The 14,378-nt window shown below is 38.1% G+C and overlaps 1 protein-coding gene across 2 annotated transcripts in view; it reads left to right on the top strand.

The window, feature by feature from the left end:
* slc12a5a (solute carrier family 12 member 5a) overlaps nt 1-14,378 on the top strand; it is a 261,991-nt gene that overhangs the window by 86,545 nt on the left and 161,068 nt on the right. The window lies entirely within an intron of this gene.

Raw genomic sequence — 14,378 nt, 5'->3', positions numbered from 1 at the left:
AGAAGTTTCTCCCAAAACTCTCAGAAACTCTGCAGAAGTCTGTTTTTTTTCTCCTGTTCAGTATCCCACAGTGCTTTCTCATTGTATTTGGAAAGTTATTGGGTTTTCATGGGAGTTTTCATTGATTCAAAGGCAAAAAGCAATCATTATATTTATATCAATTGACAACCAAGGGTATAAACCTATTTTTTTTGTTAAAAGTTAACTCAGATATTTGAAAATCACAACTCATTCCTTGTATATGTTGTTAATGGTAGTGGCCAAAAAGTGATTTAAAACATCAACATATCAGATACAGGGGGATGACAATGTCATCCAGCACTTTTAAAAAAATAATTTCTGACAGTTTTTTTTTTTTTCTTTTTTTTTGTATTAACCATCATGCAGACCTGATATGAGTTTTTACCTGGAAGCCCATGTTCAAGAAGGTAAAAGCATGTTCAGTTGGTCCGACATGGAATATTATGATCACAGACAGTTCTTGTAACCAAACCAGTGTGATTTCTTTTGCTATTTTGGTGTGTTTGGACTCCAAATTTCCTGGAGTCTTCCTCAGCAGAGACACATGATGTTCCTGTGACTTATTCATCAGCTGATTTATAAAGGTTTGGTTGTCCTACCTGAAGTGGCAGGTTGGCCACCCCTTGTTGTCAAAGAGCTTTGGATAAGGGAGGCTGTAGAGATCAAAGGATGGAGAGCCTATGTTTTGTCACCTGAGATGCTGTTGTAAGGCTGTCGAACAACAGGCAGTGTGGTCGCCACGTGAGTCTATTTTGCGTTCAGACAGAAAGTCAGGGATTTAAAAATATGATTTTGGATCATTTTGAAGGCTTCACAGTGTTTTTTTTACTTGTGAATCAAATTTCTGATTTCTTAGAAAAGCATAATACATTGACAATATTTTATACTTCCTGTTGGTTGCTATCAAGGATGATGTTCAGTATTCTGTTGGATTTCTTCAGGATTAAACGGTTCATGGAGCTGCATCAAAATTACCACAACAATCATCTTGAACACTGACACATCCTTCTTAATATGCAGATTACATGGATTTCTTTTGTTTACATTGACACAGAGGCATCAACATGTAGACACCTGCCGGCTCTGAAACAGTATCTTACCTTTAACACAGTCAGGATGTAGCTGAGTAAACGACCTCTGTTTTTTTCTCTGGGAACCAGATGCTGCCGTGGAAGGATTAGGTGATTAGAAAGACAACGCTGTGAGATTGGCCAGCAGGCCTCATCAGATAAAACATGTTTAGAGCAAACAAAAGCCCAGCTCTGCGGTGTCGGAACATCACCAGACCACTTTGATCTCCTACAAGAATCCCCCTCACATCTTCAGCTGCCTGTCTCGCAATCAAAGCCCCATCAGACGAGGGGGCTTGTTTCTCAGGACGGCCCCGGCTATTCTCAGATTAATTACTTGACAACCCCTCTGAGGGCTCTGCAGGCCCTGCAGGTTCAGCATTTAACGAACCTCTGACAGGGTGCACATGTTTTAGCCTCTCTGCTCCAATGAACAGTGCGTAATATTTTTATATTTGTGTTACAAGATCTAATCAGCTGGTGCTAATAAGGTCGTAGCAGGGGCGGCCTCATGGGTGGGCGCAAAGGTCCCAGGCCCACCCACTTTCTGACAGGCCCACCTCAATTTTTTCATAATTTTTTTTATTTATTTATTTATTTATTTATTTATTTATTTATTTATTATTATTATTATTATTATTATTATTATTATTATTATTATTATTATTTGAATCTGCAAAAGAGGAATATTATACAAGTGTATCACTTGACTCTCTTTTTGTTATTTGTCTTATGTCCTGTCTTTATTAGATGGGCCAAGTTTGAGAAAGACTGTAGATTAGGGATGCACCGATACTGATCAGTAGTATCGGTTATTGGTGTATCGGCACTCTTCAAAGCTTGACCGGTTTCAGTGGGAAGAGATCCATGGTGCTGATCCAGGCAAACCGCTCAAGGCTTATTTGTTTTTGTTTTTTTACCAGCTCTCTTTGCTACTTGATCTGAAATGTTGCCTCTGATGCACTTGCTTTGATATTTTGCTGCATTACCGGTCAACTGGGTGTAAAAGTTTACATTTGAAAAAGAGTGTGTACATTGTGAAGATTTTTTTTGATGGTAAACATTTAAATATTTCACAGTTTAAATACATTTTAACTTCAGTAATTCCATATACTATTTTTTTGCCTTTTACCAAAAACTTCACCAGTCTCATCCCACAGTTGGGCATGCAGGTTATTATTTAACACTGGTATTGGTATGGGTATAGGAACCAGAAAAGTTAGATTGGTGCATAGGGTTGGGTACCTCTCACATTTGAAACAATACAGTATTGATGCTCGGTAGCTGATAATCAACGGTACCAATGTTTGGTTCTGTTATATGGTTATATGGTAATAATTCTAAATTTGTTTACTAATTAAATCTCAAAGATATTTATTCTTCAATCTATTTGACCTTGTAATTCTGTGTTTGTGTCCAGCATTAAAAATCACCTACTTTTCTGCTGAGTCACAAGGATGCTTTTTGCGGTACCAACATGATACCTTTCTGTTTTACGTGAATTGGTACTCTATACTTCAGGCAGAATTTGGTTGGTACCTATGAAAGTATCTAATTCGGTACCCATCCCTATTGGTGCTCCCCTATTATAGATTCTTGTCTTTTATTTAACTGTGGTTAATGTTTCTGCGTGGCTGCACGGTGGAGCAACGGTTAGCACTACAACTTTACATCAAGAAGGTTGCCGGTTCGATTCTCAGCTTGGCTACTGGGCCTTTCTGCGTGGAGTTTGCATGTTCTCCCTGTGCATGTCCTCCCTGATACTCTGGCTTCCCCCCACAGTTCAAAAACATGCTCATCAGGTCTATATTGTCCATAGGTGTGAGTGTGTGTAATTGGTTGTCCCTGGCGACCCAATGACAGCAGGGATAGGCTCCAGCCCCCCGCAGCCCTGCACAGGATAAGCGGTTTGGAAAATGAATGAATGAATGAACAGTGTTTCTGCTCCTATGGCCCAAAAAACATGGAAAGTTGAGGTGGCGCAGCCCATCAGTGAGTTAGAGCACTACTCTCTGATGCACTGAAATGTTATAAAATTTTGTTAAATATTAAAGGATCAAAAAGACACCAAATCTGCTTCAGACATACATAATAACAGTACTACACCTATATAGTAATAGTTATTTGCTAACCTTTGTAAATTAAGGCCCACCCAAAATTGAAACCCTGGCTTCATCCCTGGGTCGTCGCCTCCAAAAATTTTTTTAACTTCTGCTTTCTTCTTCCTTTTGTGTCTCAGACGTATTCCCACTCTTATTCAGCTGTGACGCTCAGAGTAGTCTCTCTTTCCTGTCAGAGAGTTCACCGTTTGCGAGGGGCAAAGCCATGATTAGATTTGTTTGTGAAGGACAAATTTTAAAAAAAGCGGGTCGATTCAATAAAGAGAGTTTGCACAGTGGGTGTAAACTTGTTATTCAATTTGGCAGCATCAGGTAAACTGATGGACAGCAGTGGATGGAATCCACCCAGCCTCCGCTGAATAACATCCATTATCGTCCACAGCCTACTGTAAATTACCCCTCAGGAGAGCAGGGCTGGATTCACACACTTACCATGTAATTTTCTTCATCCCATCCTAACAAAATTACACACAAATAAACCGATAACTACGTGCCTCACTGTTTATGCATGTTTGTGTTTGTCTTGCGATTTGCCGTAGGAGGAAATTAGACAGTTCTTTGAGCAGAGCCTGATCAGATTTACAGTGGAGAGAAGGGATAAGACACATGGGAAATCTAGTCGACTGCTCTCATCAACAGAAGTGACTGGTGGCTAAGATGCTGCAAATAGTTTCACTACAGGTCTGTAATAATGCTCTTAGCACATCAGCCTCACATTATGTTTATGGAAGTCATTTTAATGTTTGCATATTTCATTCAAAAAGGCTCTGACAGGGAAACCAGAATGCATAATTCATCACAATGCAGCTTCAGTTAGATTTACTGCAGCTATTATCAAGCTGAAAAATGACTTATGAGGTGATTTTCTGCTGATTCATGAGAAGCCTTGCACGTACAGCGCCATTGTAAAAGCGCCCGAGTTGACCAGATGCTTTGTTTATGTGAACTAAATATGAATTTGCTGTAAACATCCTGGTTTTTGGGGACCAGTTTGGTGGCTCAGATGTGTGGAACACCAATGCTGACTGAGGCTTTTCTGGCTGAGATCAAGACAGACTGTGTCCTGCATTATTTAAGTGTAAGTGCCTTCTCTCACTCAAAATATTTTTTGATTTCAGACACTGGAGAATATTAAGAATGCTGTTTCATTTTTCAAAACTTTTGACGCTCCACTAGTCGTGCACTTGGAGATGAGAAGCAGAGAGCTGTTTTAAGCCTTCAGCTTCCTGAGACTGCTTTTTGTTTCTTGTTAGGATACTCTTTGTGGTTGTCTGTGTCCAGTTAAAGTTTTCTTCCTTCTTGATGCGGTGAAATGTGTGTGTGTGAGTGTGTGTGTGTCCTTGTCAACGTTTGGAGGTGCTCAGACGGACCATAATGATCTGGCGGGAGTCCAAGACACCACCTCACATGAGGAGACGAGGCTCAGCTACTGATACTATAGATTGGAAGTGGTTGTCTCTTCACTTTATCTCGTCCTTTAACAACCTGAGCTCCTTGAGCTTCTTGAGCTGCTCTCCGTAGCACAGAGGGAAGTGTTCCTGTTTAACCTTTGTTGGTCTTGAAGTATGGTCCTGAAAACTGAACAGGAACTGGTCATGTGACAACTGTGCATGTGCGCACCATAGACTGTAAATAGAATGGACAGCGTGACACCCATTTTTAGCAGAGTACGGTTTTAAAGCCAAAATTCCCCGTCACAGGTGCCGTCATTGAACACACTGCATAAAATTGAAATCTTATCAAGTGTTTTTGTCTTATCCTAAGTAAAAACGTCTTGTTTCATTTGATGTGAGCCACATTCAACTAGTCAGTCCAAAAAATGTCTTGTTTTAAGTTATTTAAAGACAAAAATGAGGTCTGAATTGTTTGTAACAAGTAAAAATGCATTTTCAGATTTTTTTTTTTTTTTTACTTGTTACAAGCAATTCAGACCTTATTTTTGTTGTTTAATAACTTGAAATAAGACATTTTTCTAGACTGGTCAGGTGAATGTGGCTCATGATAAATCTAAAAAGACATTTTCTACTTGAAATAAGACAAAAAACACTTGACAAGATTTCATTTTTTTCCAGTGCAGTCAGAGTCTGCTTAATATGGACGAAGAGAGACTCTGAGAGAATCTGAGTAGACTCGGGTGGCAAAACTATATTCTTTGGTTTCTGGAAGTCTAATCTCTTCTTGGCTCTCCCTTTTGACGTAGCTTTTCTTTTTTTAAAAAGATATATTTATTGTTTTTTATAGACAGAAAATACAAACCAAGCAAAAAACAGCGAAACTTAAAAAGAAGAAGAAGCTTATCCCCTCACCTCCACCCAGATGGGAAAGAAAAACAAAGTTACAAAGAAATCACGTCTATTGCACTAACAACACATTTAATCACATTGAAGTCTTAACTTAAACAGTTCATACTGGGGAAAAAAACAACACTCCTGATGTATCTTACTTCCCCCCCAAAAAACACATAAGAATGGCAGCTCTCAATTATTGTGAAATGTGATGTAAACCCATATTTATAACCTCTTAAAACTGATGAAAAAGAAACTTTTTAGAAAAAAAGAGAACTTGAACACAATGCAGCTCAATAATATCTTCATATCACCACAACAATCGGATGTGAGAAACATTTTTATGAGGTGTATTTATTTCTTAAAGTTTGACCACAGCTCATCTGGAATGACTGGGGGGATGGATTTTTTTTTTAACCTATACTGCAGCCAGCCACAAGGGAGAGCAGTTTTTGTGGCGACCTCACATCGAGCCAAGCAAGATGACTTCCATTTTTTATTACAGCCTATGCTGCCCACTAGGGCTGGGACAATGTGCGAATCTCGCTATTTAATTCTAATATGTATTTTGGGATGCCCATTTGATTCTAATTGTGATTCTCTGGTATTTACGTTTTTTTGTGATTTTTAGTTTGCTTTTTTAACACCAGACCATGTGAAAATGTTAAATGATGATGATAATGTCTATAGATTATATCAGGAGCCATATTTTCCCATAAAATGCACGTCACGTGAGTCAGAGAAAAACATGTCACCCTCTGCTGGAGGAAAATGGTAACTTTTTTCCAATCCAACGTAAAAACAAAGACTGAAATGAAGAATTTGAATTTGAAATTAAAAAAAAAAAAATTGAAAAAAAAAAATAAATTGGGATTTTTATATTGTTAAACAAAAAACCCCGATCGATTTTCGCTTTTTTCTTTCACCCCTATTGTGCACCTAGTTGGGATGATCAAATGATGATTTGTTCAGCCTTGTTACCCTGAATTGATATCAAGTCCAATAAACCCTTTATTTTGATACCTTTGGCACAGAGTATAGTCCAACCTCCAAACATATGGCCCCACTGTCTCTTGCCTGACAACCACTGACATATTGACCACTCTTAGAGGCTTTTGTTTGCTATCTCTTTCCATCGGTCTGTTTCAAACTGAAGAAGAATTTCAGAGAAGAGGGGGGATATCTTGTTTCCTTCTGGAGTGTAGCTCTGAGTTTTTCCAGGAGCTTTGGGTGCTCTTAATAGGTACATTTTGTGTGTTGTGACAAACATGAGAGCAGCTGTTTTTCTTCTTTTTTCCTTTATTGAAGCCAACCTAAGATATTTAAGGAAGTGGTTTTGGTCTCGGATAATTCTTAGTGGGAAAACTAATCAGCAAATTGAATAAAAACAACATACCTTCCTCTGTTGTTCATGTAATTTCAGACAGATATGACTGGATCCCACAATACAACGATTATGACTAAAGAAAAATTACAGCAATTGTGTTAATGATGTACAGAAACCAACGCGAACAGTTAAATTAGTGAAAGCTGTTGAGAAAACAAGTCAACAGACAAAGTGGATGGCGCATTACTTCATAAACTTTTCTCATAAAGAATAACTTTGCCCAGGAACACCTGATTTTTCTTTCTCAGAATTTTCAAAACTGCCAAACTGTCAAGGAAACTTTTCCCGAGTTTTTCCTTAGATAACCTCGCTTTCACCTTTTTATCTCTTTTTACCTCTGATGGGGTTTGTGCTGCAGTCAAAGCAACACATTGTGGTAAAAGTGAGTTAACTACGAAGTTGCTGACTTGTCGTCTGTTGCTGCTGCTTCTTTGACCTCCCTCTGTCATGAACTGGCTCATGTATGGTAATTTCGAACAGAAAGTAGTTTTTTAATGCTTTTTGTCAATGTGTTTCCCTGCAAAACCATCGATTAGGACCAGAATTACAGAGCTGTCAATGAGACCTCACTTAGTGTGAAATATGATTGATGCGCTCTGAGCTTCGTCCCCTGTGGGTCAACCAGTGCTGTCTGTCACACTTTAATCCCTCTCAGAGCTTTATTTAGGTGATCAGAGAGCTTTAAAAGACTTGTCTCTCATCTCTTCTCTCTGTTCTGTTTAAAGTTATTCCACCTCCCTCCCTACTCTCTCCTCTCTGCTCCTGATGATGACACAGGGTCACAGGAGGTCAGCGTGCCCTGCCCACAAACATAATTGAATTTCTTTTGACCATGACCCGTCATCGTTGAAAGTATTTAGAGTGTGTGGGTTGCTCTCCTTCATTAGTGGGCTCTTCAGCAGAGTTGAGCAGGTCAGTATGACCTTCATGACTCTCTTTGGTTTAACATCACTCAACAAAGGATGGTGCGCTCGCTTCCTGATCAGACCTCTGAGTTGAAGACATTTAAATGCACCTGCAATCAAAGGGTTTTAGAAAGCAGTTCTGAGAAAGACAAAGAAGACACAATGGTGCATTCACATGAGGATGTTGACACACAAGTTTTTCCTCTTAGGCATGTAATGAAGCACAGATAACAAGTTTGGGCGAATGTTAAACTCATACATGTAGTTCAGACGGACTGCTAGTGTATTTCAACCGTTAGCGTCTACATGCGTGTGCACTGCCTGTTCATTCTGGTGCCAACCAAAGACAGTAAAATACATGGCTGTAGTCCTTGTGATGTCACCCATATATTCTTGATACAGAAGTTTGAAGACAATTGTTGACAGATGCTGTATTGAAAACGCTGAACCCAATCCAGCTTTGTTCCAGTCTTTGTTTAGGTAGAGAGCGGGCCTTAAGCCGGGGTGCCCACCTATCGCTCAGGTCAGCCTTGACCTTATATGGGTAAAAGCTGTAAGATATACAACTTTGAATATTGGAGCGCAGATGGTCTAGTTGGCCAGGTTGTGCTCCCTGAGGTCCACCCTTACACAGGTGGCCTGGGTTGAGAGTCCAGCCTGTGGCCTCTTTTCCACATGTCACTCCCCACTCCCACCTTGTTTCTTACTCTATCCACTGTTCTTTTCTAATCAGATTGAAGGCATGAAAAGCCCCTAGAATAATTTAGAAATGATTAAAATAAAAAACGTTGATCGTCTGTGAAAGTTCCTAGTCATCTGGGTCACCAGGTCTCCAAGGAACAAGGAATAAAGCAGCCGGACTTAGTGGTGTTCTTGAAGACATTTCGCCTCTCCTCCATGTCCCATTTCATCTTCAATGAGTGTTCATGTGTTTTCTGACCTGGAGCACACAATTATGACCACAAAACTGAGATTTAAGTAGATAATTACCACATCTTGAAGTAAAGGTGTGAAAAAATAGTGACACGGCAATACATCACGATACTTTGTCCTGTGATAAAATTAACTATATTGCAACTCCTCAAAGCGATATTAAAAAAAAAACATTTTAAGTTAAATTTTACAGTGTAGTAGACTGATAAAATAACTATTATAGTCATGTTTTGCGCTTACAGATGGGTACCTTTCACGTTTGAAACGATACAATACCGATGCCCGATACTTGGCAATCGATATTGGTACTCAACGGTACCAATTTTCTGTGCTTTTTTGTGTTTATGTGGTAAAAAAAATATATATTTTATAACAAAGTATAAAAGTTTTTCGATTTAATATATTTATTCTTCAATATGTAACCTTGAAATGCTGTGTTCATGTCCAGCATGGAAAATCATCTACTCTTCCACTCCCTCAAAGTCACAAGGATGCATTTAGGTACCTAAACATAGTACCTTTTGATTCTACATGAATCGGTGCTCGGTTCTTATGACAGAATTTGGTCGGTTCCTTATAAAAGTACCTAATTTGGTACCCATCCCTATTTGCGCTACATTAGGTTTTATATGAGTAACACTGGTTACAGCAAGTGACATTAATGAGTTCCATTGACTTCAATGTCGCGTTAGTTCAAGTGACAAACTTCATGCACTTATGTTTCCAAGTTAAGTGTATAGTTGAAACACTGCGCCTAATTTTCTTTATTTAACCACATTGTGGTTTGTTGTTTTCAGTCAAATAATTAACTGGTTAGAATATAGCAGTTTATCACAATATTGTGATATTGTGATATTATCGTATCGTGACCCAAGTATCGTGACCCATATTGTATCTTGAGGCTCACACCTGTCTTAAAGACATTTCACCTCTTCTCAGAACTCTACTGAGCACTTTTGCCTTATTGGATTCACCTTGGATTCACCTTGGAGTAACAAAATTAACAAGTTTAAAAAAAAAATACCCACTGTATAGTTAAATGCCAATCGAGGAATAAGAGTTTTGTTTTTGTTTTTTTTGTTTTTAACCAGGCTGTAAACTTGTTTATTTCTGCTGTGGACTTTTTAAGAACTACAGTTTTTATTGTTCCTGTACGACTTCATTTCTATGGGCTGGAGGTTTCAGCTTGGTGCCAACCAGCACCAGAATCACTGGCACCTGGCTGGTGTCTGGTGAAAGTTAAACCTTAAGCTGACAAATCTTACTCATTTGTTGTTTACAGTGAAGTTGGCGTGACTGGAAATGCAGATGTACAGTATGAGAAGCTGTGTAGTTAATGTGCTTGGTAACCTAAAAGTCTCCTCTCTGTATGTCACTGTCAGTGTCTCTTCAGGGCACATGCTCTGCATAAAAACCCCTACAAACTATTTTTATCACGTCCTCCTGTTTACTTGGCCTCAGGCTTTTTCTTCTGTGCTTTTACTCTCTGGCACTTATGAGACAGATCCTAATTTTAGTGTCTTTGTAGAATTACCCAAATCTACCATCGCTGCAGCGTTCCTGTCTCTACCTCCCGTACTGTAGCTGAAGAGTTGCTTTTGGCAGTGTCTGATCGTTGTAAGGGTTTGGGCTAATCCAATAAGAGGGCCCTGTTTGTAGACAAGACACTGTTAAGTTGTCAGCAAGCCACGCTGCTTAAGAAATAAGAAAGCCTTCAGATGCTTGAGTGAGTCAGCAGTACACGCGCTGAATAGAGCCCACAGAAAATTTGTATTGCATTAATTAGACTCTCTGATGGCTTGATTTTAGCTTCATAGATGTGAAAAACTCAAAAGGAGGGTGCAGTAGCGTGTCCTTCTGAGCAGTAATTGTCGTTTTCTGAATGAAAGTTACATTTTAGTCCACCTGAGACACTATATAAGATCTACTCACCTACAACTTTACCTGTTTGAATCTCTTCTTTGTCACAAACCTCTGACAGAAAATAATAACTTGATGTGCACTCTAGCTTGAAGTGGTTTTCCAACAACTTTTTCCTACTTCTCAAAAGAAGTTTCATATTTCTATTCATCAATTTTCTTTTTTCTCCTTCTTTTTGTTCTGTCATCGATTATTTTGACTATCAACTCACCCATCTGTTTATTGGGCAACAGCTGCCGTGCCAGCAGGCTCCTCTTCCCCAGTGTGACAGCACTTGTCTGTCATGATTGTAGTACATTCCTATTTTTTTCCCACAATGAAGCACAACACGCAATTTTCTTCAGCACGTCTTTGAAAACAACAGAAGCAAAACCAAGAAATCTGAGTTTTAAGTCTCATTTAAGCCCCCAACACCTGCACATTTCAGTGAAGTGCAAAAACAGAGAGGGCTTGAATGCAGTACATCAGTTCCTCAAAGCAGTTAGCTGACATCCTGAAGTAAACACATCTCCCTGACAGGTACATGTTCCCACCTGTCTTTCTTCTATGAGAGTGATCTATCGACCGTCATCTCCCTGTCATCTCCCTCTGTCTGTTCCTCTTAAGAGGTTATTTTCTTTCTCCAGACCAAAAACAATCAAATGTAGTTTTTTTTCTGTCATTTTTAAAGCTTTAATAATTCATACCCTAATCCCCATCAGTGAAGTGAGTCAGCAGACGAGGTGTATCGAATTACACCAAGGCAAGCATTGAGCTTATAATAATTCAGAAATAATTTCTGAGTCATTGCTTTTGCATCTGTTGATTTGGAAAAAGCTAATGCATGCATTATGCCATAAAGTAACCCCTAAATCCAAAGCAGTGTTGTCAGACAAGACGTTACACTGCTCAAAAATGTATAACAACGAGCTACTCTAATATCCAGTTGGCTCTTTGCCGGCCTTCGTTCCCTCTTAATCAAAACACTGCTGAGATCTGGCAGAGTGCTGGCTAACATCAGCTGCTTTGGTTCAGAGGACTCACTTAGAGCTGTTCTGTGAATGTAGATCCAGGCTGTGACATTTAGACCTGCTCACAGGAAGTGCTGACCTCACTCCATCGCTGTACGAGGAAACTGTAGGTCTGCAGGTGAATGAATGCTGGAGCTGGTGAAATCCTTCATGTTAGCAGCTGTCGTGATGATGGGATGTTGTTTCACAGCATCACATTCAGAATTAACAACTAAAATACATCAACTTGAAGTTCCTGTGAGGAACTTTCTGTGTCCATTTTGGTGTCCTCTACAGGGACAAAGTGGAACCGCCTCCATATTTGCTGACATGTTGGTGGCGCCCATAAGTATTAACTAAGCACACTGATTGCACAGCCATTATGGGCAGTTTGGGGTTAAGTGTCGTGCCCAAGAACACTTAGACAATCAATTAATCAATCAGTTCTCATTTGTACCTTGCCAAATTATAAATACTACATGTCTTGGGAATACTAAAGGAAAATGCAGATTTTTCTGTGACATATGTCATTATGAAATAATCTGCTATGAGCAAGACTTTCCTTTGAGAAGTAGTAACCTTGAGCAGACTCATCGGTTGATAGCTTCTTTGCAAATAAATCAAATACTCAGTATTTACAATATTTTTCATATTTACCAAACATAGTGCTACAAGTAAAATAGATTTAAAAGTGGCAGGTTCAAAAATAAATGGGACTTGGGAATGTTATATCAATGAAAATGTTTCATTTTTCACAGCACCAGAAAATACCAAATATCAAACAATGCGAATTCTTTATTATTTTTTTAAATTTATTTATAAATTTATTTATTCATAAGTTTATTTATAAATTTATTAATTAATTAATTAATTAATTTATTTATTTATTTATTTATTTATTTATTTATTTATTTATTTATTTATTTATTTATTTATTTATTATAATAATAATAATAATAATAATAATTATTATTATTATTATTATTATTATTATTATTATTACAATTTTTTTCTTACCACTTAAGCTCCATTTTTTTCTTTTTTGTATTATTTAGTGTTTATTTACAATAATTTTACAGAGAGCGTTTTTTGTTTAGTTTTAGTTTAGTCTTAATTTTGTTCTTGATAACATAGAAATAAAAGTACAATACAAAACAAAATAAGTCTCAAAATGATTGAAAATGAGTAGAAGGAAGACATACTTATGGTATCTGCCTCTTCACTCAACAAATTGTTAAATAGGCTGTTGAACAGACAGCCAAAAATAAAGGTGGTTAAACAAGTGTAAAATTTATTGTATTCTTAAGATACTTGGCGGATAAAGGCTGCTCTGATTCAGATTCTATGCAAAATTTTGTCACATGTTGCCGTCATGCTTTATTTAGTTTGTCCTGAAAATCTCTTTTTATTTATCTGTTTATTTATTTAGGAATTCAGAAATACACATTAAAGTAATCCAGCCTAATAGAAGTCATTGCGTTTGTTTTTGTAGGTAATAAAATATCTAATTTTAGTCTTATATTACTACTGCCTAAATATTCCTCACAGGATATTTAAGACAACTTTGCTTTGAGTATTTTGTTAGAAAGTCAATTTAATACACTGATGATCAAGCTCTTGAAAACTGAGTTGCTATGAGTTCCAAAGAAGTCATTCATGGCAGAATGAGCTCTACTGCATTGACAAAGATGATTTGGCAAATTTGTTTCATTGGCAACAAAAAATCTTTTCTATTTTTTTTATTAAGAGTAAATATCAAGCTGACTTGGGCTCATTGTTAGAAATCTTTCTTCCAACACTGCTGTCTTTAATCCACTCTTTTTAAAGCCTTATTCATTTATTTAGACCAATTTATGGATTGGTTGCAGCAGCAGATGACAATAATATGTTTTAAAGAAAAGAGATGTATTCAGGAAAAGGATTTCTTGACGTCTTAATAACCCAGTAGACAACCAACCTTGGTAACCACAGCATTTAATGAAGTTAACCATTAACTTGTTGTCCATCTATCCCATCGACAGCAGTGAGGAGTGATCCCTGCAGAGTTAATGAGCAGCTAGCACTGACATTTGGAGGGCAGGGCTCTCATTCACACTATAGATTAGTGCTGCTATACATGCTGTCCATGAGCTTCTTGGTGCTTCACTTCACATCCTTCACCATCTTCTAACTAACACATCGTCCTGTTTTCTTCAAGCTTGCTTCACAAACCATTAAAATAAACCTTGCTGAGCAACCGTTTCACCAATAGGAGCTATCAGCAGGATTTCACACCCATTCACATTCAGCCAATCAGATCCCTCATTAGAGGCTACACATATTATCATCTACTTAGAGTGATGATGAGCATTCAGGACACAACTGAACCGAATAAATGTTTCATTGGGTAAATGCACAGGCTCTGTCCTTGTGGATTTTCTAATTTAATTCCAGGATGCCTGTTGTTGTTACAAACAATCTGCTCGCTCTGGTGTGAGCACTAATGAACAATGAGACACAAATATATCCGTATGCTGCTCACTAAGGACATTTATTGCCAAGCTTCAAGGTATGGGTTCTTTGTCAAGGTAATTGTACCTCGACAAAACCGGTTTTGTTTGAGACATTGGTAATAAATTCATTCGCTGGAGCCGAGCACGCACTTCTACTTTTCCTCCTCCTCCTTTTTGTTGAAATCTATTCTGTGCATCAGTGCCACCATGACTAAAACCAAGATTAATTGCTTTCATATCTCTGGTGTGAGATCAC

This window comes from Halichoeres trimaculatus, unplaced genomic scaffold (assembly GCF_033239565.1).
Source record: "Halichoeres trimaculatus isolate MK-OKI-2021-1 unplaced genomic scaffold, fHalTri1.1 fHalTri1_scaffold_1, whole genome shotgun sequence".
Lineage (NCBI taxonomy): Eukaryota > Metazoa > Chordata > Actinopteri > Labriformes > Labridae > Halichoeres > Halichoeres trimaculatus.
This window is presented reverse-complemented; position numbering and strand designations above follow the sequence as displayed.